Source organism: Gymnoscopelus braueri (genome assembly GCF_963280865.1).
Source record: "Gymnoscopelus braueri genome assembly, chromosome: 12".
NCBI lineage: Eukaryota > Metazoa > Chordata > Actinopteri > Myctophiformes > Myctophidae > Gymnoscopelus > Gymnoscopelus braueri.
In genome coordinates this window covers 12429414-12451277 of record NC_137614.1, presented here as the reverse complement: position 1 = coordinate 12451277, position 21864 = coordinate 12429414, and positions in this window count along the sequence as shown.

The window sequence follows — 21864 nt, the reverse complement described above, 5'->3', positions numbered from 1 at the left end:
TCCCTTGGTGAAGAGAGAAAATGGAGGAGGGAAAGCAGGAATGAGAGAGAGAGAGAGAGAGAGAGAGAGAGAGAGGGGGAGAGAGAGAGAGAAATGGGCAAAAGCAGAGAGGCCCGTAGAGTACATAGAGAGAAAGAGATGAGTAAAAAGAAACAGGGGTGTGTTTGTGTTTGTAAGTGTGTGCATGTGCATGTGCTCCGGTATGTGTGTGTATGCAATGCATGCATTCGCCCTTGCGCAACGCATGTCCACGTGCACAAAATATGCAAGTAGGCGTGCATGCTTTCTGTAGTATATACGTGCACGTTCGGGTGCGTGCGTGCGCGCTCACGCTGCCCGCCCTTGTGCCTTTGTACCCGTGGGCGTGATGATGAGGGAGATCCAGCGTTGGCATCAGCGGGCGTTGGGTTGGGTTGGTGTGTGCAGCGCGGCCAGCAGGGGGCAGCGGGCGGCGGTACACAGCCTATATAGGTGGTGCGAGAGCGAGGCTGAGCGGGTGGAGGGGGGGTGCGGTGCGTGGCGCTGACCGCTCCCTGTCTCTCCCCCTCTGTTCCCTGGAGGGTAATAACCCACTAGGACCTGCGAGGCCGATTCTACGACATGCCTTCTAAATCGGTAGTTCTCACACTTTTTCGTGATTCGAAATGATTAAACGTTTTTCAAACGCTTTCGCAATTTTTTAAAAAAATGTTCAAAAATAGTAGATGTGCAAGCTCGCAGCGCGGCACGAAGTGACGCGCTGTGAGCTTGTACGTCTGCTATTTTTGAATAGCCCAACGCTAAATCTAAAATGACACCCACGGATGCTTTCCCGGTTCTAATGGGATAAAGACTGATGACACTGATGCTGTGCCATCCGGCTCCGCAGTCTCCACTGCACAACCATTTGCGCCATCATTTATCCCACCCCACATGCCCCTCCCCTCCCTCCCCCCCACACCACCACACACCACACACACCCACCCCCTCCCCGCTCTAATTCTGCTTTAATAACCACCAGCTCCATTCATCAGGGTATTGACGGCGTGACAGGCGGTGCGGCACGGACTAACTCCCTGCCCTTTACTCGCTCACAGCCGGGGTCAGTGCCGGGTCACACAGTCAATAATCACAACGCACCTCGCTGTCACCTTGGAGCGACTGCATGCCCTGCATATCTATCCACATGCATGCCCGGACTCCTCATTGAGTTCACACACACACACACGCACACACACACACACACACACACACACACACACACACACACACACACACACACACATACACACACACGCACACACGCACGCACGTACACACACATACACACGCACGCACGCACGCACACACACACACACAGGGCGACGAGACATTCATTATGGCCTTGGAAGATCGTGTGGACAAAGTTTGAGTTGCGACATAGGGAACATAGAATAGAATAAAATGTATTGATCACCCCCCCGCCCCCTGGGCCATTAAAGTGAGCTGGATGGTCCCTGGTCGTCCTGGCCCTGGCAATGTCAACATTTGACGGTAAAGACACCGTAACCGCTCAGTGTCTTTACATGACACATGACATGAGAGACAATGGTGTCATATTCTCATCTGCTTCTCATCAATGGCGTTTTGTGGGGAAATTGCGGTCAGTCGTTACAGGTGCAGCTCTCTCTCTCTCTCTCTACTCTCTCTCTCTCTCTCCTTGGGCATTCACCTCTTCATATGCAAAGCATGTCCTGCTGTCCTCCGACTCAGGCACAGTTTGCTGCTGTGCCACATTTATTCTTCATTTCAGTTTGACAGTGACATTTATGTTCATTTGCTCTGTGCAGTTGTGAGGCATCTGGAGAGACCCACTTTCCCTTTTTTTCCCTCCTCCTCTCCCTCTCTTCCCTTTTTTCTGTTCTGACAAAAATATTAATGCAGATTTGCATGCCACAGTGACTAAGCCCTTGATGAACAGTTGGATTTTGGAGGGGGGCGGGGTGCGTGGGCACACACACACACACACACACACACACACACACACACACACACACACACACACACACACACACACACACACACACACACACACACACACACACACACACACAGGGAAACGCAAGGAAAAAATACCTCCGCAATTACACGTGGCAAGAAGACAGAGGAGGGTGCGGGGAGCCTACTGTTTTTTAGATAGATTACATAGTGCGCGGTTAACGCCGCACATTCCGTTAACAACCCAACTGGCTGGCACTGGCGAAGCCTCGCCACCAGTCCCATGAATCTTGCGGTGCCGCTGCTGTGCTGAGTATGGTGGTGCTGGGAGTTGTGGTGCACTGGGGAGATGAACACACGCTTGCACACACATGCGCGTGCTGGGCCAGGTGGCACCCACCCCTTTCTCCCCTTGCTCTGTGGTCACATGATTTATCCCTGGGCTCTGGTATACCATCCATAGTCCACAGGCCCCTCCTCCACGTTCCTGACCCCCCCCTCGCACGCATAGTATAGTACGTGTAACGTACAGACACGCAAACAAACAGCGTTTTGTAGGCTGCAACTGCAACACACCCATACATTACACACACACACACACACAGTGTGCGTGAGACAAGCACGCACGCACTACCCTTCCCCCCTCACCTATCCTGGCGAGGCGGCAGCGATATAGCAGCCAGGGGTGCGGATGCTGGGGGCTCTAATCCGCGGCGCAGGTCCCATCGGCAAGGATCATTGAGCTAATTAATAACGTGGCACGGAGAGGGATGGCAGTCATTAAGGAGCCACGGCTGTGTGTGTGTGTGTGTGTGTGTGTGTGTGTGTGTGTGTGTGTGCCACGATGCTGTGGGCTTCTGCAGGGGTGTGTCTGCGCGAGTGTGTGTGTGTATCTGTGTGTTGTGTGTGTGTGTGTGTGTGTGTGTGTGTGTGTGTGTGTGTGTGTGTGTGTGTGTGCAGGGTGGGGTGGAGAGAATGGGTTGGGGGTAGGTAGGTGGGTGCGTGGGTGGGTGGTTGGGGGGGGGGGGGCACTGCAGACACAGGCTCACTTTGGCATACATGGCATTGATTCATAATTCACAGAGGCCAAGCAAACATGAGAGCACAATGTACACAATTACGTATACAGACGGACACGCACACACGCGAACACAGACGCCACATGTGAACAGGCATGCGGGTACGCACACGCGTGCACGCACGCACACGCACGCACACTCACGTTACACTCCAGTAACGCTTCCGTATAGGCTCAATTAGATTAAGGGTCAGGCAGAGTGCAGCTGAACTATCTCTTTCTTATCAATGGAGACAACTCTGTGTATTACGCTAGTTAGCCCACAACGTTGTAACTCACGTGCAACAAGAGTGGCACAGCAGCACTCCATGGGGCTCTAGTATAAAACACATCACTATACTGCTCTGTGGGGTTCACTACCGGAGCCTATCATTTCCAACTTTGCGGCCATATGTTAGGAGGCACTGTATACATCGCCAATATTTACTATAGGCTAGGGGACCAGACGGCTAAGAGCACTTAGTTTTGTGAGGCAGCCCAATAGCTCAGCCTGGGCTAATGAAAGGAAACAACAGGAGCAATTAGCAGTGTAAACAAACAGCTCGCTGAGGCCCCAGTCTCCAGCCTCCCCTCTGACAGCAGAGGGACTGGCAGCCTCGAGTAGGAGGTAATTGGGGTAGCTGGGAGCCGAGACAAAATCAATGGCAATGCACGCACCCACACTGCACGATTACTCACCGCTCCACGCCACCGCCCCGGGGACTAAAACACGACAAGGTATTGTAACAGGTTTGACCCTGAGCGAGCTCATAGGCCCACGCACTGGAACTGCTGTTTGACTGTACCTCAACAATCTGCGTTGCGGGAAGCTTATAGACACCCTTTGAAACATACGTTGAAACAATTGACTGTACAAGAAAACAGATCGGAACTCAATGCATGGTGCACACACACATGGCTTCACACACTCACTCAAATACCACACTCACATAAGCACCACACACACACACACACACACACACACACACACACACACACACACACACACACACACACACACACACACACAGTGACCAGGGTTGCCAGATCTGCTTGTTATAATTTCCCCGCAAGATTTTATTTGAAAATTGCAGATCTACAAGCTCACAACGCGTCGCATCGCGACGCGTTGTGAGCTTGTAGATCTGCTATTTTCAAATAGCTGATGTATATGTCAAAGTGCTCATGTGGCCCATTGTCGCTTCTTTTGGGCTGGTTTTCCTAGACCTGGTTGCTTGTTTCTCTCACAGAATCTGGCAACACTGACAGTGACAGTGGGTAGTGTGTACTATACATTACACTTTGACTTTCAGCCAAACGGAGCCCAAACTACTACTTTGCTCTCAGCCAAAATTGATCGCAGTTCGGTGCCATTTTATGTGTCTGCTGGTACACCATTGTCTCCTTCCCTACCCGCTGAATGGACTGACTCATTGGTGAAGCATCAGCGTCTACAGCATCGTGGCCATGTGGCCGGGGCACTGCAGACAGACATACTGAAGCCATGGCCATGTGTGTCTGCTGCCTCTTCCTGAGTGGAGCCGCAGGGCAGAGGGGGGCATCACTAATGCAGGAGGCTGGCTGGGAGTTCCACTCTGCAGGGCACATTCTGCTGCAGGCATGGGGCTTCTGCCTGTCTGAGTGCTGGCCAAGGCAATAATCAGCGAGGGACTTTCCTGCTGAGACATTGCTAAGGTATGGTCTTCTCTAGCTATATTGTGGGCTGGTTTCCCAGAAACAGGTTCCACCTGATCCATCCATCCAGGACTTGTTGATCCTGGTGTTTTTAGCATCAGATGCGGTGAGGGTGGTCATCACAAAGGTATTCGACTTCTTAGTTTTGTATTGTGCTGGGTAGATGGTGAGTGTTAGAGTGGAGCAAATGGGGCTACAAATTCGCTAGTAATTCTACTCCACCACTTTTCAGGCTTGGGTCTTAAGGCCAGTCCATACTGTCTCTGACCGCCAAACTTTTCGTCAGGGAGGTTCGGTTCAACTACACTACTCAGCTACTGTAGAGGTAGACAGGCCATATAGGGCATAGCAGTGACGGGCATTTTCTGGTTCCACAAATCGAAAGCCCATTAATTTTTCCCATAGAGATTTCCAAAAATATTATATTAATTATTTTAAGCCTTGAACCAAGCCATCCAGGCTCCTGGTGAATCATGACCATAAAAAAATTGATTCTGTTAACAATTTGATTCACTAGCGCTCGGGTTGCGCAGTGGTAAAGTCCCTGCCCACCACCACGGAGGTTGTGGGTTAGAATCTATGCATCTGACTTTATCGGGCATCAATGTGAACACAATTGGCCCATGTTTGGGCCATCAAATACAAAAACGACTGACATACAAAAGTTATTTGATTCTATTTTTTTTATTCTGTGAGTATTTCATTATATGATATACTATATTTAATAAATACCCTTTTTGTTTTACTTTAGTGTTAGGTGGCCTTTGTAATGTTAGTGTTAATTATTCTTCAGTATTGTCCGTCCCCAAGAAGTACATACAATCATGGTACTGTACTGTTTGTCTTAGTACTGTGAACATATTATAACCTGTCCTCTGTTTCTGAATGCTACAGGATTGGTGGAGTGCGTGGGCGTCTGGACGGTGGAGGTTTAGGAGAATAGGCTCACAGTGGCACTTCACCCACCCCCACCACCATTGATATGATTTGTTGCACTCATACTTTGTCTTTTGCATGCTTTTACTATTTATCGTATGCCTTAAACTTTGTTTCTTATTTTATGGTGTGTGTGTGGGGAACCAGAGTGTGGTAGGTCGGTAGTTCCCCTCCCCTCACATTTTGGCTACAGATTTGGATGCTGCTGGACAGATAATCAGCATCTTCATTTGTATTTAGTTCTCAATGTGTATTGCCTTCATCATTAATAGTGTAGCTTGGACAGATCCATTCGGTAACCCCCAAAACACACTTGCCCCCATTTTTTTCACAGAACGCTCGCCCCCCAGCGGTTCTTGTATTCGTTTTACTGACGATTAGGTTTACGCATAGTTTTATTGAGGTTAAGTTAAGGAATAAGGTTAGGCTTAGGCATAGTTTTACTGAGGTTACGCTTAGGAATACCTGGTGGCGACCGTTCCGAGGTCGCCGGATTTGACCCGGGGCGAGCGTGTGTTTGGGGAGAGCATTCTTGCATTCATTCAGAATGGATTATGGAGTGTTAAGAACAGAGAGGCAGCTATCTTCTCAATCAGATACTGATCAAGCAATGTGGAGGAACACAGGAGGCTGTGGTCCTAGACAGACATAGCCTGGAATCCAGCCTGATTCGGTACGTTTGTCTTTTTCTCACTTCGCTACTCAGTCTGGCCAGGGTCCTATTTGACTTGTATTTCCATTACGTAGGCAAGTCAGGAAGTGACTCGAGTTTTACATTGGACAACACTGGTCCTGGTCCTGCCCCCCCCCCCCCTACAGACCAATCAGACGCCGCAGGCTGTTTTCTCCCGTTTGGGCACGGAGATAGGAGGCTTTCCAGACTGTGAAGCGAAGTGAGAAAAAATTAAGTTTAACGTATCAAGCAGGCTGGATCCAAGGCTAAGACAGACACACACGGTAGCTCTCTCTGCAGGGGTGATAGCCACGCCCCTCACCTCACATGCCTGCCCTGCACCACACCTGTCCACTTGTACCCACTATGGCTTTTTGTCAAGTGTTGGCTCCATATATATGCAGTAGTTGGCTCATATGGGCTCAAGTGGGAAAGTCATTTTAGATTTTAGCTTTTCAGATGGGGGGGGGGGGGTCCGCGACCAATTACATATCTTTTTGGGGGTCCGCGGCACGAAAACATTTGAGAACTACTGATTTAGAAGGCATTTGTAGAATCGGCCTCAGGTCTTGGGTCAATGGGTTAATTCTGTCTACCTAGTGTGTGTATGTATTGATATGTACTGTACAGTTGTAAAGTTAAATATGTGGGTTCCTGCCTTGTGTGTGTGTGTGTGTGTGTGTGTGTGTGTGTGTGTGTGTGTGTGTGTGTGTGTGTGTGTGTGTGTGTGTGTGTGTGTGCACGCGCAGACAGGCGACAGGCAACATGTCTGGTTGGTGTCCATTGTTCGTAAGCCTGTTTGCCTGGTGGAAAAAGTTGTGACGGAGCCTGCATGCTGTCCAGACCTTGAGGCTGTGGTACGGCTTGCCAGACGGTAACAGCTGAAACAGTCCATGGTTGGCTGGGATCTTTGATAATCCTACAGGCTTCACTGACACACCATCCGTTGTATGTATCTTGGATGGAGGGAAGCTCACATCCACTGATGCTCTGGGCTCGGTCTGCACAACCCTCTAAACAAGCACTGTTTCCCAAACAGTGGGTTGGGACCTATTTGTGGGTCGCGGACCCATTTTTGTGGGTTGCAAGTAAATACCCCCTCTTTTTTCGTTTCTTTTTAAAATGATTTCAAAAGATTTTCAAAAAGAAAATGCATTTAATTCCATAAATTCCACTGTGACAGGTTCAGTTGTAGGACAGACGACAGCCGATGTTTCACAATCACAAAACACACTTAATTTCCAAGGGGCTACATGCTGCTTGCCATGTCTTTGGTGTATACTGTTGTACATAGCCACAACAAGGAAATAAAAACAACTTTTCCACTGTAGAACAGATAGTTCTCTTCTGTTCGGAAAGTGGCTCTCCCTGAATATTTGTGGAGATGACTGTTGTGCCTTGATTTCCTCGATGCACAACAGGTGCGCAGCCACGCCCAGCTCTGAGTCCAGTTATAGTTTGACTCAGGCCAGGTGTGACTGCTTGAATCAGTCATCCTCCATCCCACATACCCCCATCGCCAGCCAAAGCCTACTCCCCCCGCCTCCCAAGCAACAAAAACCCCACCAGACTCTGACACAGGGTTACCATAACTAACATAAACAATGGACTCTGACACCACTGTCCCACACACCTACACAATGTCCAGCCAACCCCACCCTCCCTCTCAGAGAACGGAGGCCTGGAATGCTGTCTTGACTGGCGGAGTCCTTCCCCGATTGACCAGTTCCACCCTCCCTCCTTGGTGGGTTCCCCAGCTGCAGCCGGTTGCCCGCGGTGGCTGCTGCGCTGCTTCCCCACCCTCAGGTGGACACCACTGTTGACTTCAGCTGCTGCTGAGGAGGGGCTGGGTGCCTGGACCATGGGGATAGTACAGTGGCCCCTCAAGGACGCCGCTGACCCCACACCGCTGGGATTGGTAGCCGGGCCTACTATGACCAGACTGCAGGGACTTGTAGCCGGGCTCGATGGTCCTCACCAGGACACTGGGTGGCTTGTCCTCCCCAGGACACCGCTGGTCCCTGTGCTCCTCATGGCCAGGTTGTGCTGCTCCCCGACAGGCCCACTTGGCTGCCCTCTTCCCAGCCAATGCACCACTGTGACAGGTTCAGTTGTAGGACAGACGACGGCCGATGTTTCACGATCACAAAACACACTTTATGTCCAAGCGGCTACATGCTGCTTGCCATGCCATTGGTGTATACTGTTGTACATAGCCTCAACAAGGAAATAAAACAGCTTTTCCACGGGAGAGCAGATGGTTCTCTCCTGTCCGGACAGTGGCTCTCCCTGAATATTTGTGGAGATGACTGATTTATCCTGTGTGCAGCCACACCCAGCACTGAGTCCAGTTATAGTTTGATGTATTTGGCCGCGGACCCCCATCTAAAAGGTTTTGTGCCAGGGACCCCCAGAAGAGAAGATTTATGTTGAAAGAAAATCTATATTATTAAAAATGTCCCAAACATTTTCAATATTTTTCACAAACATGCAAAAATAGCAGATGTGCAGATCTGAGCTTGTAGATCTGCTATTTTTTAATAGCCAACATATAAACGGATAAAGTGGTTAAAATGATTGGGACGCTATATTTACTACTTTAGCTGGGGACCCCCTGGTACCCTCCCGAGGACCCCTGGGGGTCCCCGGACCCCACTTTGAGAACCACCGCTGTAGAAGGCCTAGGATCTTCTTGGGGCCCCCATGCTGGACTTATTCGGCCACCTAGGTGAAAGAGGCATTGCTGTATCCTTTTCACCACATGACCTGTGTGTGTCCTCATCCCAGGTGAGCTTATATGACTCTCTACAGGGCAGCAGTGGCTAAGGGGGCGGCATTGGCTCAGGAGGTAGAGCGCGGCCACTTGGGAAACGAAAAGTTCCCTAGTTTGATCCCGGGCTCCCCCAGAGTTAAAGTGTCGAAGTGTCCTTGAGCAAGACACTGAAACCGTAATTGCTTCTGATGAGCAGGCTGGTGCCTTGCGTGATGATTTCCTCTGCCGTCGGTGTGTGAATGGGTGATTGTAATGCACATGATAAAAGAGCTACATAAATGCACCACTTATATAAATACACCATTTTACAGCACACCTGTTGATGGTGTCCAGCCTCCCTCCTCTCTGCCTGGAGTCCACAATCATCTCTTTGGTCTTGTTGACGTTGAGAGAGAGGACCAAGAGGCTTTTAGTTAGATATGGTTATTTTTAGGCATGGGTTTTGAGTGGTTGCAGTAAAACACTAGTGGTCTGACATGTTCAGCCCATTAAATTACGGTATACATGACATTACTGTCAACCTTTTTCCAAAGCATACATTTTGAGGAAGAGGAAGTCATTGGATTCCTTAAATTTCAGTACAGTATGGAAATCAACTTCCATCTGAAGTTCTGAACCAGCACCATGCATGCATGTATGTATAGGAGAAACGTGCAGGGTACAGAACCAATCCATTACAAATCGAGGGACAGGGAAGGGTGACAGGCCATTTTCAGAATGGGCATTTTCACGGATAAACACAACTGAAGGTATGAGTGCACCAAAACAAATTCCAAATCAATCAACTGTAAGTTGGTTTTGGCCAAAAAATAGTGAATATTGAAAATGATGTGAATATTCTTTGTTTACATGATCCGCCATTGCTGTAAAATAATTGGCCCGACACAACTCTTTCTACCTCTATTGACTATATTCACACAGTGGCCATTTTGCTCTCACGTCATATTTGTGTGTGGGGAAGAAATGGCATTATTTCATTAACTTAATTAATAGCAAAATGGCCACGGTGTGAATATGGTGAATGACTCTGGTTTCAGCTTTTCAGTCACTGATTCTCTGCAAGTGTCAATCAACAAGGTTCTCGTACAGCTAAGCTTAATAGACCCTATAGCAGCCATTTTTACATGAAATAGTAGAATACTAGTAGGGTAAACACAGGTGTTACCAATTACACTAATTTAGGTTTCATTCCAGTCAGGGGGTGCAGGGTGCGGCTATGGTGCCTGTTGACTCACTGGAATCGGGCAATCTGCAACACTTATGTAATGTAACTTTAATTAGTATCATTGGTAACACATGTGTACCCTTCATGTCAATATGGCTGCCATGAAAAAAATCTAATGTATGCTTCATCTTGCAATGGAACATGTCGCTTGCCAAAAATAACTGATCTGCAAGCTAACAATGAATTACAGGCTACTTATAATGTTAATTTGGCATAATGGTTTAATAATTATTTGTATTCATGTTAATGTTGTTGAACTGAACATATTTTTTTATTTCTGTTATTTTATTGTGTTGTGATGTATAATTGTGATATGGATCTCCCTGGGTCTGAAATAAAGATATAATTGAATTGAATATATTGTTGTATAGACTAATTCTAGTAATTAGCTACGGAGCCCCTGAAGGGACATTACTAGGTAGATTGTTTTAAGGGTAGGTAAACATTAATTAGCAGGTGTATGATATCAACTTTTAATTTGGGTATAAAAACTAACATGCTTTTATGTGCATGCAGCTGTGAGGAGGGCAGCTTTTAGTTTGTGTTGAAGTCAATTAAGGCAGTCTTTTCACAGAAGACTTTTTGACTGGTAAACACAGCTGAAGGTAATAATTCTAATGGCTAGTGTTTCATTAAAGTGTTTCTGTGTGCCTGCTTTAAGTTAACTGTACAGGAGTCGTCCATGTTGGTACACACACCTAAACTAACCCACAGAACGTGTTTCTAGAGATAACAACAAGAGGTTGCCATTGGGCAAGTAAAAGTATCAATACTGCAATGTAGAAACACTATTTTCAAACAGCCAAAGTTTAAGAGGGCTGAAGTGGTTAATGTATGTTATCGTTTTGTGATACTAATCTAAATCTGCAAAGTAACTAGGAACTAAAACTGTCAAATAATTGTAGTGGAGTAAAAGTACAATATTTGCCTCTGAGATGTAGTGGAGTAGAAGTAAAAGTATGAAATTGTAAATACTGAAGAAATTAAAAAATATCTCAATTGTCCTTAAGAACAGTACTTGAGTAAATGTACTTAGTTACTTTCCACCACTGCAAACAAACACTATAGTGTAGTGGGCTACTGTATAGTTTAAAAACAATTGATGAGCTGTCCTGCTCCTCACTGACCAGAGTGTAGAAGAGAGAGTAACGTCACGCTCTGATCTCGCCGCAAAGCGAGCTGCTATGGGCTATAGTTCCAAACATTGGAACTATCTCATTGAGATAGACAGCGTACTTCCGCATTACATTCTTTTAATGGGAGTCAACGCTAGTGTCATAACTCTTACGGCTCTGTCACTGACACCCAGCTGACAGATGGCACTGGCTGACACCATTCTGCAGTGTTGCCAGATTTTGCGAAAGAAATAAGCAACGAGGTCTATGAAAACAAGTCCAAAAGAAGCGACCACATGAGCTCTTTAAACCTATATACATCTGCTATTTGAAAATAGCTGATCTACAAGCTCACAACGTGTCGTATGTAGATCTGAACAAATCTTTGAAAAAAAGCGAAACATTTTGAATATTTTTCAAAACATTTTAACAACACAAATCTGGTACAGAGGTCCCTCCCTGGCACAACATATTTTCAGATGGGAGTCCGTGGCCAATACATATTAATTTGTGGGCCCTTGACATGAAAACGTTTGTTTAAACAATATTAGTAAATATTAGTAAAGCTATGGAAACAAGCCCAAATAAACTGCAACTACCAATTACAAGTAACTTAACAGAAAAGCAAGCCCAAAGTCGCTTATAATAAGCAGACATGGCAACATTGCACTCTGCCTGGCTAAAATAACTGCGTCACAGAGGCTGCTCATAGCAGTTCACAACGTCAATCATCAGTTGCACAAGTGAGGGAAAACAAAACAATATGGCTAGAAGAGACTTAAAAACGACCAAACAAGAGGAAAGCACTTCCATCCTGAAATAATCATAAAGTGACTTACCTCAGTTTGGTATCCCATGTTCTGACACCAAATAGTTGTGATTTTGGTTGACCAACCAACCATGTGGTCCTTTATGAGTCTCCCTCACTAATAGTGGTGAGTGATGTTTTAGTTGAGTCGCGTGGGCGCAGAACAAGAATAAAATGACACTGACACCAGGCAGTATCTATCACACGACAAGTTCTGAAGTTCATTAGAGAATAGTATACAGTATTTGGACACATGACGTGACCAGAAGATAATGAGACAAGGACAAAAACAGAAAGTTGTTGTCGATTGTCATGGCGTCAAGTGTATCAGTGTCCTCACAGATGAGAGTGATTCAACACATGTAGGCCTATGTACTGGGTCAATCAGATAAAGGTCAGTCCCATAATCATAATTCATAACAATTAGTTAATTTGACTGTTTTGTTTTTATAGCATTTTGCTAAATAGCCTATATGAGTAGTACAGTACTGTAGGCATAGGCACAGTCTGTATAACATAAGTTAATGGTTTAATTGGGTCAAACTGATTAAGGTAGGTTAGCTACTTGTGTCAACCATTTACAGCAGTTTTTATGTTGATAGTAAGGCCTGATTACATTTTCCAGCAGTTAATGTTTACATGCAGTTATGTGACAATAGGCTATAGCAATAAGTTGATTTGATATGGTTGCAATAGGGCCTATAATTTATTATTGTGGGGGGGGGGGGGGGGCAAAGAGCCGCCTAAGGCCCCAGAATTGCCAGGACCTCCACTGTTGGCAGGGGAAACCCTACCATGCTCCGCGCGAACATACATTGATAATAGGCTACAACAGATAAAGTGCTGATTGGGATTCAATAATCTCATACTCCACTCTCCCCTTCTAACTGTATCCTCCATTATAGCATCCCTCTGGGTTCGGATAGCAGTGTCCTGGCGCTATCCCCTTCACAATGATGTGATGAGATCTTTATCGGAAAGGATGTACGACCGGACCCCCCGCCTTCCACCCACCCACCCAATCCAGCCATGGTCTGGCCCCCCCCCCCCTCTACCCTCCAAATGCCAGCCCATTACTGGCCTGGCGCTCATTGACAGAGCTGCCACTCACCACTGAGATGGATGCACCTCCTGGGACAACTCCAAAGCTCCTTCATTGACTCATTTGTTTTGCTGATCTAACTACCTTTGAACCCGATGCTGAGGTGAGTGAGGGTGTATATGCATCTTGTGTGTGTGTGTGTGTGTGTGTGTGTGTGTGTGTGTGTGTGTGTGTGTGTGTGTGCGCGTGCGTGCTCATGCCTGTGTGTGTGTAAAAGTGTACTTGTGTAGCATCCAGCTCCAAACAGTGACCAGTGCAGTGACCACAGATTCCATTCAATTTGGGCCTCTGTAAAACACCATCAAGGGGCTTGCAAACAGTCGCCACAGAATTAGCAACCCCCCCCCCCCCCCCCCCCCGCCCCCCAAATGCATCTTTGCTTCCTGCATGCTACTTTAAAGTACGAGTGATGCCCAATCCCACGAGATGCTGTGCGAAACAAGCTCCGCTGCTCATTTATGCATGTTTCCCTCCCAAGTTTCTTGATTAAAATCATGTAAATGACTGTTGTAAGAGTCTGGCTTTCGCCAGCATAATATTAATCCAAACAAGCCTTCGGAATTAGCATTCGCACTCAGTTCAAGGAGATCCCTGGCATCTCCCGGCCGCCACACACACACACACACACACGCACGCACGCACGCACGCGCACACCACCTCCCAAACATCTCCATCTCCTATCTGTCTCCCATTGGAGGGTGTCACTACCCACATTACACACACATACCAGTGGACAGGCCCGCATTCATCACTGGCTCCCAGCCATGTCGATAGTTGCTAGGGTGAGCGCGGGCTCATAATGAATTTGAAGAGTAGCACACCTATAGCAAAGTCATTTACTTTATCAGTCCGATAAAAGGAAGTGATAAGATAGTGGCTCTGCACTGTGTGAGAGTATCAGCCTTAGTACTCCACTATTCATCTCGCCAAGATCTACAAATGGCAAAGCTCATCCCTCAAGGCGGCAGCGGCACAGTCTTTATCTATAGAATATAAAAGAGGGCTAATATCTCATAAGAATGTGTGCTTATGAGAAACATCATTTCCATATCATTATCAAAGCCGCATATCTGACTGCCATAATAAGTGGGTTCTGTGGCCTCCCTGTATCTGTTCAGCTGCTGGTTTCAGGGTCTGCCAGGAGAATACAGGTGCAAATATGATTTGGGCATATTCCTCTTATGAAGTTGACCCCCCTCTAATTGACACAGACACACTCCAAATTTGATTAGCCCTTCCTGCTGCTCTAGGGCATTTGGCCATAGCAGCCTCACTCCCTCTGTTTTATGTACATAGCTCCACCTATTGGCAAACCGGTGGAACAACATGGAGATTAAAATAAATCTCCACTCCCCTAGCCCAAATTGCATTTGGACCTGAGCCATTGGGCCATATCCAAGAATATTTAACAAGCCAGGTTGCGTTTGAACTACAAACCTAAATCAATAAATGATACTGGGTAAGGACTTCAGTGGCATGGCTAGGTAATACATTTGGAATTGGTTTAAGTATCATTATTACCAACTTTTATTTTACGTTGCTTAATTGAATAATTATGCTTTTATTCAGCATTTCTCTTTTTAGAAGTCTGCGGGGGGTATGCACGTGTGATAAGGAAAGTAGTGTGTGGGTGTGTAGTATTTGTGTTTGCCTGTGCCATGTCTGTGTGCGTAGTACGCCACTGGAAGTAGCTCAACCCTCTCTATTCTAGGAAGAAAAGAAAAAAAAGGAAGAGTTGATAAGAGGCTCTTGAAACACTTGAGATAAGCTTTCTGGCTCAAGTGCGCTGACATTGTCACCAAGCAAAACATGCCACTCCCGTGAGCGAGTAAAAACAAGGAGAAAAAAAGGCCTGAATCACAGCACTGATGCAGTAGGTATTCAAAACAGCAAAGCTGTGTGTCACATGTACGTAAAATTACTGTACATCAATTCATCAAGATACATTATGAAAGCTGTCAAACTTCAAAGGCTTTCTGATGACAGCTCGTACTTTAGAGAGACACCAATTGCGCCATTCATCATATTTGTTTGAGGAAGGAGAGACAGCAGCGAGAAGGGTAGATCGAGCACGAAAAGAATGTCAACAGAGGAAAGGAGGAAAGACTGGTAAACGAGTGGTGAGGCGAAATATGAAGGCACTCTTGAGAGGAAACAAAGAACTAAAAGAGAGAGAGAGAGAGAGAGAAAGAAGGAAAGAGATAGACAGAGGGGGATAGAATAAAGGGAGCTTTGCCAGGGAGTGATAATTAATAGCGAGCGGCAACAACAGCATTCTCTGTAACGCCTGATTTATCTCGTCTCTCTTGTCGTACAATGGTGTCGCACAGCCGGGAAAAATAGCAGATCTACAAGATCGCAACGCGCCACGGACGTGGTGCGTTGTGATCTTGTAGATCGGGCTATTCGTTGGCACGCGACGCCGCCGTACGGCGAGGTATAAATCAGCCATATTATAACAGCTCTTTTGTAGTGTGGGACTCCACCTGGTTTGAGTGCGAACCCCCGAGGCTCCGCGAGCTATAAGCATGTCGCTTCACAGCTTCAACACCTGCACAGACCCACTTTCACAAACTCTTATCTCTTTTCTCTATCTTATCCCCCACTTCTTTATCTCTCACTCTCATCGTTATTATTCGACCCTGGGGGACTTTTCTGTTTTATCACTGACTCCCATCAAAATGTATTATCATTTATCATTTCACTGATATATATGGGGGGAAATTTCTTTTTTTTCCGTTGTTGTAAGAGGACATCTCTTAAAAGTTACGCCGTGGCCTGAGATCTGACGGCTTTCATGTGTCCCTGGGCTCTTGTGTTTCTCTCCAAATTACTTCAATAAATAACTTGTAAGTCTAATTATGCAGCAATTAATTGCGGCCTACACGGGGGCGTCCATCAATCTGTTAAGTTGAAAATGTGTTTCCTACCACAGCTTGGCAGTCTCTAAATAAGAAATCGGATTAGATGCAGTGTACAATGTGCACATACGCACAGTATATGATATTGTGTGAGTTGCGTGCGTGCGTTTGTGTGTGTGGGTGTGGGTGTGGGTGTGGGGGTGTGCATGGTAATCGTTTGTGTGTGCGGATGAGGATACGTGTGCGGTGTATGTACATGCACATGTGCATGTGCCAGAGGAGGTTACAGTCAGATCACAGGAAAGAGAGAGAGAGAGAGAGAGAGAGAGAGAGAGAGAGAGAGAGAGAGAGAGAAATCGCTCCATCTCACCATCCCTCCACAGTATGCTCTCTCTGCCGTCTAGTCCAGTTGCCATGGCAGCGGCACTGAAGGCTGTATCTACGGCCAAAGGAGGAAGCTGGCATCCCCCAATAACAAACCCCCCCCCCCCCCCCCCCCCCCCCCCACCCCATCCTACTCCTCCCATCCCCACCCGGCTCCTGACCCGCTGGTGAACCTGCCTGGGGGTCGGAGGTCAATGGCTCGGAGCTGCCGAGTGACAGTGAGGGATGATGAGGCAGAGAATGAGAAAGAGAGGAGTTACACCACACAGATGGGGAGGAGAGATGAGAAAATGAAAGGATGAGACCAAATTTGATTACTATCAAGGAGGAGGGCGGGCGGGCGGGGGGGGGGGGGGTACGCATTTTAGAAAATGGCTGCTGTTTTGTAGGGTTCTCCATGAAATGGAGGTGGACCGCTGATTCTGTAGTCGTTTTTTATTCTGTACTTTGTTAGTTTCGCTTTTGTAGAACCTATGGGGTGGTATGTTGTGTATTTGTGAATGTGTGTGTGTTTAGATGGGTTTTGGGCCAGCGAGAAAGGGCAGTGTAACCGTTTAAACCTATGTACATCGTTGTGCGCAAAATAGCTGATCTGCAAGCTCACAACGGGTTGCAACGTGGCATGTTGTGAGCTTGTTGATAGGCTGTTTTTGCCTAATGTTGCTAGGGCTCTTGTGGTCATGGAAGGGGGGGTTGGTTTCTCTATCACTTCCACTTTTGGTTTATTGTGTGTGTGTGTGTGTGTGTGTGTGTGTGTGTGTGTGTGTGTGTGTGTGTGTGTGTGTGTGTGTGTGTGTGTGTGTGTGTGTGTGTGTGTGTGTGTGTGTGTGTGTGTGTCTGCGGGCTCGCCTGCGGCTGGGTGCGGGTGTTTGTGTTCCTGTGTGTGAAACCAGTCTGGGGAGAGTAGAGGTATGTGTGAAAGGAGTTATCTCTGTGTTTGCATGCGGTCAGCAAGGGATGGTGTGGCCAAGGGGGGGTCAAGTGAGTTGACCCCTGACCTGTCTGCCTCTCAGAGGTCAGACAGTCTTAGGTTAACTTAGAAGCCGACTTCCTCACCTTGAAGATTTGTGCGTTTTAATACCTGTGGGCCTTTAAAAAAAGAAAGAAAAGGAGTAGCAGTTCATGTCAGTTGCAACTTCCCAAAGTGAAAGATTGGGCTGCATTTCTTCACGTAAAAGTTGAAAAGTGGCTTTCACATAATAGGGTTCACGTGAACTTGTCGTGCAGAAGAGTTATTGTCAAATAATATTCCAATTTATTTGTGCATACGTTAATGTAATGGTTCCAACTGTTTAAAAAAAAGTTTAGCTGCGTTAGCGTGATTGAGAGGGCAAAGGGAGAGAGAGAGTGGGGAGTGTGTTCTACGAGGCAGGCAGAAGAGATGACCCCTCCAAGGTTAGAACCTGAGATAATGCATTATCATCACCCCTACTGCCAATATGTGCGGGGGCAAATCACCTACACACTACAGCATGAGATAAAGCATCATATTCTCCTTTGAGAGAGCACAGTGGGCTCGGGCGAACACTGTGAGGTTAACATCGCCCCCTAGTGACTAACACCCCAAACTGCACCCATGAACCTCATCCTTATGAGTGAATGTCAACAAGCAGCCATTCAATCAATCTCCATCCATACCACTCTGTGGCTCGTACAGTAGCCGTACGGAAGAAAAGGCTCTAAAGCCTCCGCGTCCGCCTCTCCTCCCATCTGATACACATAATATGTCAGCGCTATCAGGACGCAACTTATATAATTTGCCTTCATCTTTGTCATTATCTCTTGGGTTGGTGTGGAATGCAGGAGCCAGTCAGTTAGGGCTGTCAACCAGAGCCCCACACAGTAGCCTAGAGGGCAGGAGAGAGAGAGAGAGTGTATGTTTGCTTTTACACACGTACACACACACACATACACGCTTAGGGCGCCGGGCTGCACACAGTTGCGGCAGCCCCTCTCTCTCCTCTCCCTGCTGCATTCTTTTTCATCTGCGTGTTCTCCAGATGTCGTGTCCTCTTCGTCACCCCTTTCCCCCCCGCCCCGCACCGCTCCGCACGGCTCCCCCCCCGCCCCGAGACTTGTCACAGCCCCTAACTGCATCAGGAGCACTGCTAGATTGGATATACATGATCTGTCCATCCATCAATGGAAAGGCAGAGGGAGAGAGAGGCGGCGAGGAGAGAGATGGTAGTCTATCTGTAAAAGAGTGAGACAGAGACAGGGTTGAAGTAGCATATTGGGGATGTGTTGCAAAGGCTCTAAGGCTGCAAAAAAAAACAACACATATTTACAGACAGACACCCCGAATGGAAACACGAACACATTAGGAAGATATACTTGTGCCGTGTACGCCACCAACACATACACACTCCCATCTTATAATTCAGTAATAAATTGGGTCTCCCCTATGCAGGCCAATGACCCATGGATCTATGTTCCTCATCACTGTTATTGTTCGGTAATGTGATTAGTGATAATGTACTGCCACAGAGCAGCGGACCAGCCTTGCAAAGCTATCTGTATCATCGTCAAACGACGTGCTCACTCTTAAGCAGGAAAAAGTGCACGACGGTGGTGACAGCCCCTCGTAGCTCGAGCTTCCCTCTGTCCCACTGCCTGGGTCTGTGCTGTTTAGGTCCCAAACCATACTGGATTTTATACCAATATTAGGGAGTACATGATTCCAATATCGATATATCGGCTGATATTAATATACAGTATATATACGGTATATATATCGATGTTGAGCAGAAACGTATTATCTCCATATTTAAACTTTTTATGTTTTTCCGTAAATTAATTCCCTTCTTAACTTCGTCATACTGCAAGTGTCAAAAATAGCCGATCTACTGGCTCAAAACTCCCCCTTTGCTTAGCTTGTAGATCTGGTATTCTTTTACTATTTTTGAATTTGAATACTGAGAAGTAAGAGTTTTGGACATACAGTATGAGGTTTTCACCTGAACACCACGATACATATATACACACACACATGCACACGCACACGCACACGCACACGCACACGCACACGCAGTACGTGCGCGCGCGCGTGTGCGCACACACACACACACACAATCAACGTTTTTGTCACATCACAGGTTCACATAGGTGTAAAGAAGTGGGTGAAACCCTTTCGTCGTACAAGCTCCATCATTCCAGAGAGATAGAGAAAGAACGATACAGAAAAACACATCAGATATCAACGTGGCAGTGTGAGATATATTCATAAGGTGCATGAGGATGCGTGTACAGTACAGTGCTGCGTGGTTAAAGTATCGGTGGGACGATCGAGGCCGTAAAAAATAGAGGCAAGTGTAATGACAGATACATAAGGTGCATGGTTGAAGGAAAAATCTGTAAAATGAGGCAATTAAAAGTAGCCGATTAGGCTATAACAACAGTGACAGAGTACACTGTGTGTGTGTGTGTGTGTGTGTGTGTGTGTGTGTGTGTGTGTGTGTGCGTGTGCGTGCGTGCGTGCGTGCGTGCGTGCGTGCGTGCGTTCGTTCGTGCGTGCGGGTATTGTTTATTTTTCCCCCCTCAAATGTGGTTACCAAACACTTGTGACAAAGTAATTCAGTCAGGGAATACGTATTACAGTTTAACAATAAAGGGCATTGTCCAAAATGACATCAGTGTACTGAAACTGTAACCTTCACTGTGAATTTTATAATAATAAAGAACTATATTAAAAAAAAGCCAGCAACTCACAAATAGAACAATTTCTAAATGACCACAAGCACCTATTTCTGTATTCTGTTCTGAAAGAAACAGCACAGGGTCTAATCACGCCATGGCTTCCCTGTGGATCTGTGACGTCATGGGGGCAGTCTTCAGTCGTGTCCATATTTGGGCAAAGTTTCAGCCCAATCTGACCTACTGGCAGCGTGCACGAGAAATGTGGTGCTGATCGGTCCAGTGGTTTGCAAGATTAGCCCCGGACTCACGCACGCACACACATGCACACACACGCACACACACGCGCACACACGCACACACACACACACACGCACGTCTAGACGGCTCAGCTCCTACAGTGCCACGCCCCAAAAAGTGTTCATGTCGCCGCATATCAGACAACATATACGCCCAATACCAATATTACTTCATGCTTTCTATTATGCCGCCCCCCTTCCCCACCGTCTCCATTGCACATTCCCCATTGTTGCTAAGAGGGTTTTAAAGAGGGATAGGTTGTGTCTTAAACCTATTCTTAACCTATTTAACTTTATTTTTATCTTGTTAATCTTTTTCTTGTTTTCTTTTTTTTTGTCACAGACCAATACTGACAAGTATTATTCTTATTATCTTGTGCATATTGTATTGCTGTTGTTGCACAGTCTTGCGGACTTCGTCACACCAACATTTTGCTGCTTGTACCTGTATGAGTGAGAGACAAGTAAACTCCTCTTGATATTTGATTCTTGATCTGTGATAGGCCAATATCGGCCAAAATATTTTTTCAATATTTAAAGAAAATAGCAGATCTACAAGCTCATGTGCCGCGCTATGAGCTTGTATATCTGCTATTTTTAGCAGATAAGATCGGCTTTGTTGTACGCCGTCTTTGTTCCTATACACACTCACTCACTCTCTCTCTCTCTCTGTCTCTCTCTGCATGCTAGTTAGTGATGCTGAATCATCTCTCCGGTTACTCCCTTTCATACTGTGAGCTGAATGAGCTGGAACACATGTGTGTAGGTACCTGTAAAATGCTCCGTAAAATGGGCATACACAGTGGAAACCTTGGAGTGCCGAGCTAATGCTTGGCTCATGTGCTTGTATTACCCGCAGGTGTCCCGGCTAAGGTAGGCTAGTTTTGAATGCCCTGTTTTAGGACACGTTAGGCAAGTAAATGTGAAATTCGCCACGGGGAAATGGTCCACGCTATATGTGATAATAACTGTAAAATGTGCGGATGGTTGCCAAATAGGCTCATGTTTTGTGTTTTGGTGTAGTAGAATTTGGCGGTGGCACGCTCGCAATATCTTTTTTATAGATAGTATATATAATATTTTATGTATTATATCTACTATACACTACAGTATTTACACACACACGCACACACCTTTTTCGTCATTTTTATTTTTACATTTCTATGCTGCATTACAGAGACAGGAGAATGCAGAGAGGCAGGAAATCAAGGACAGAGAGTCATGTGGGACAAGGTCAGATTCAAACCCGGGTCCTCGGCGCTCAGAAGGAGCATATGGTCTGTGCCTCGAACCGGCTGAGCCACCAGGCAGGCGCCCCTATGTTGCATTGTTTTGAATTTATTTGAA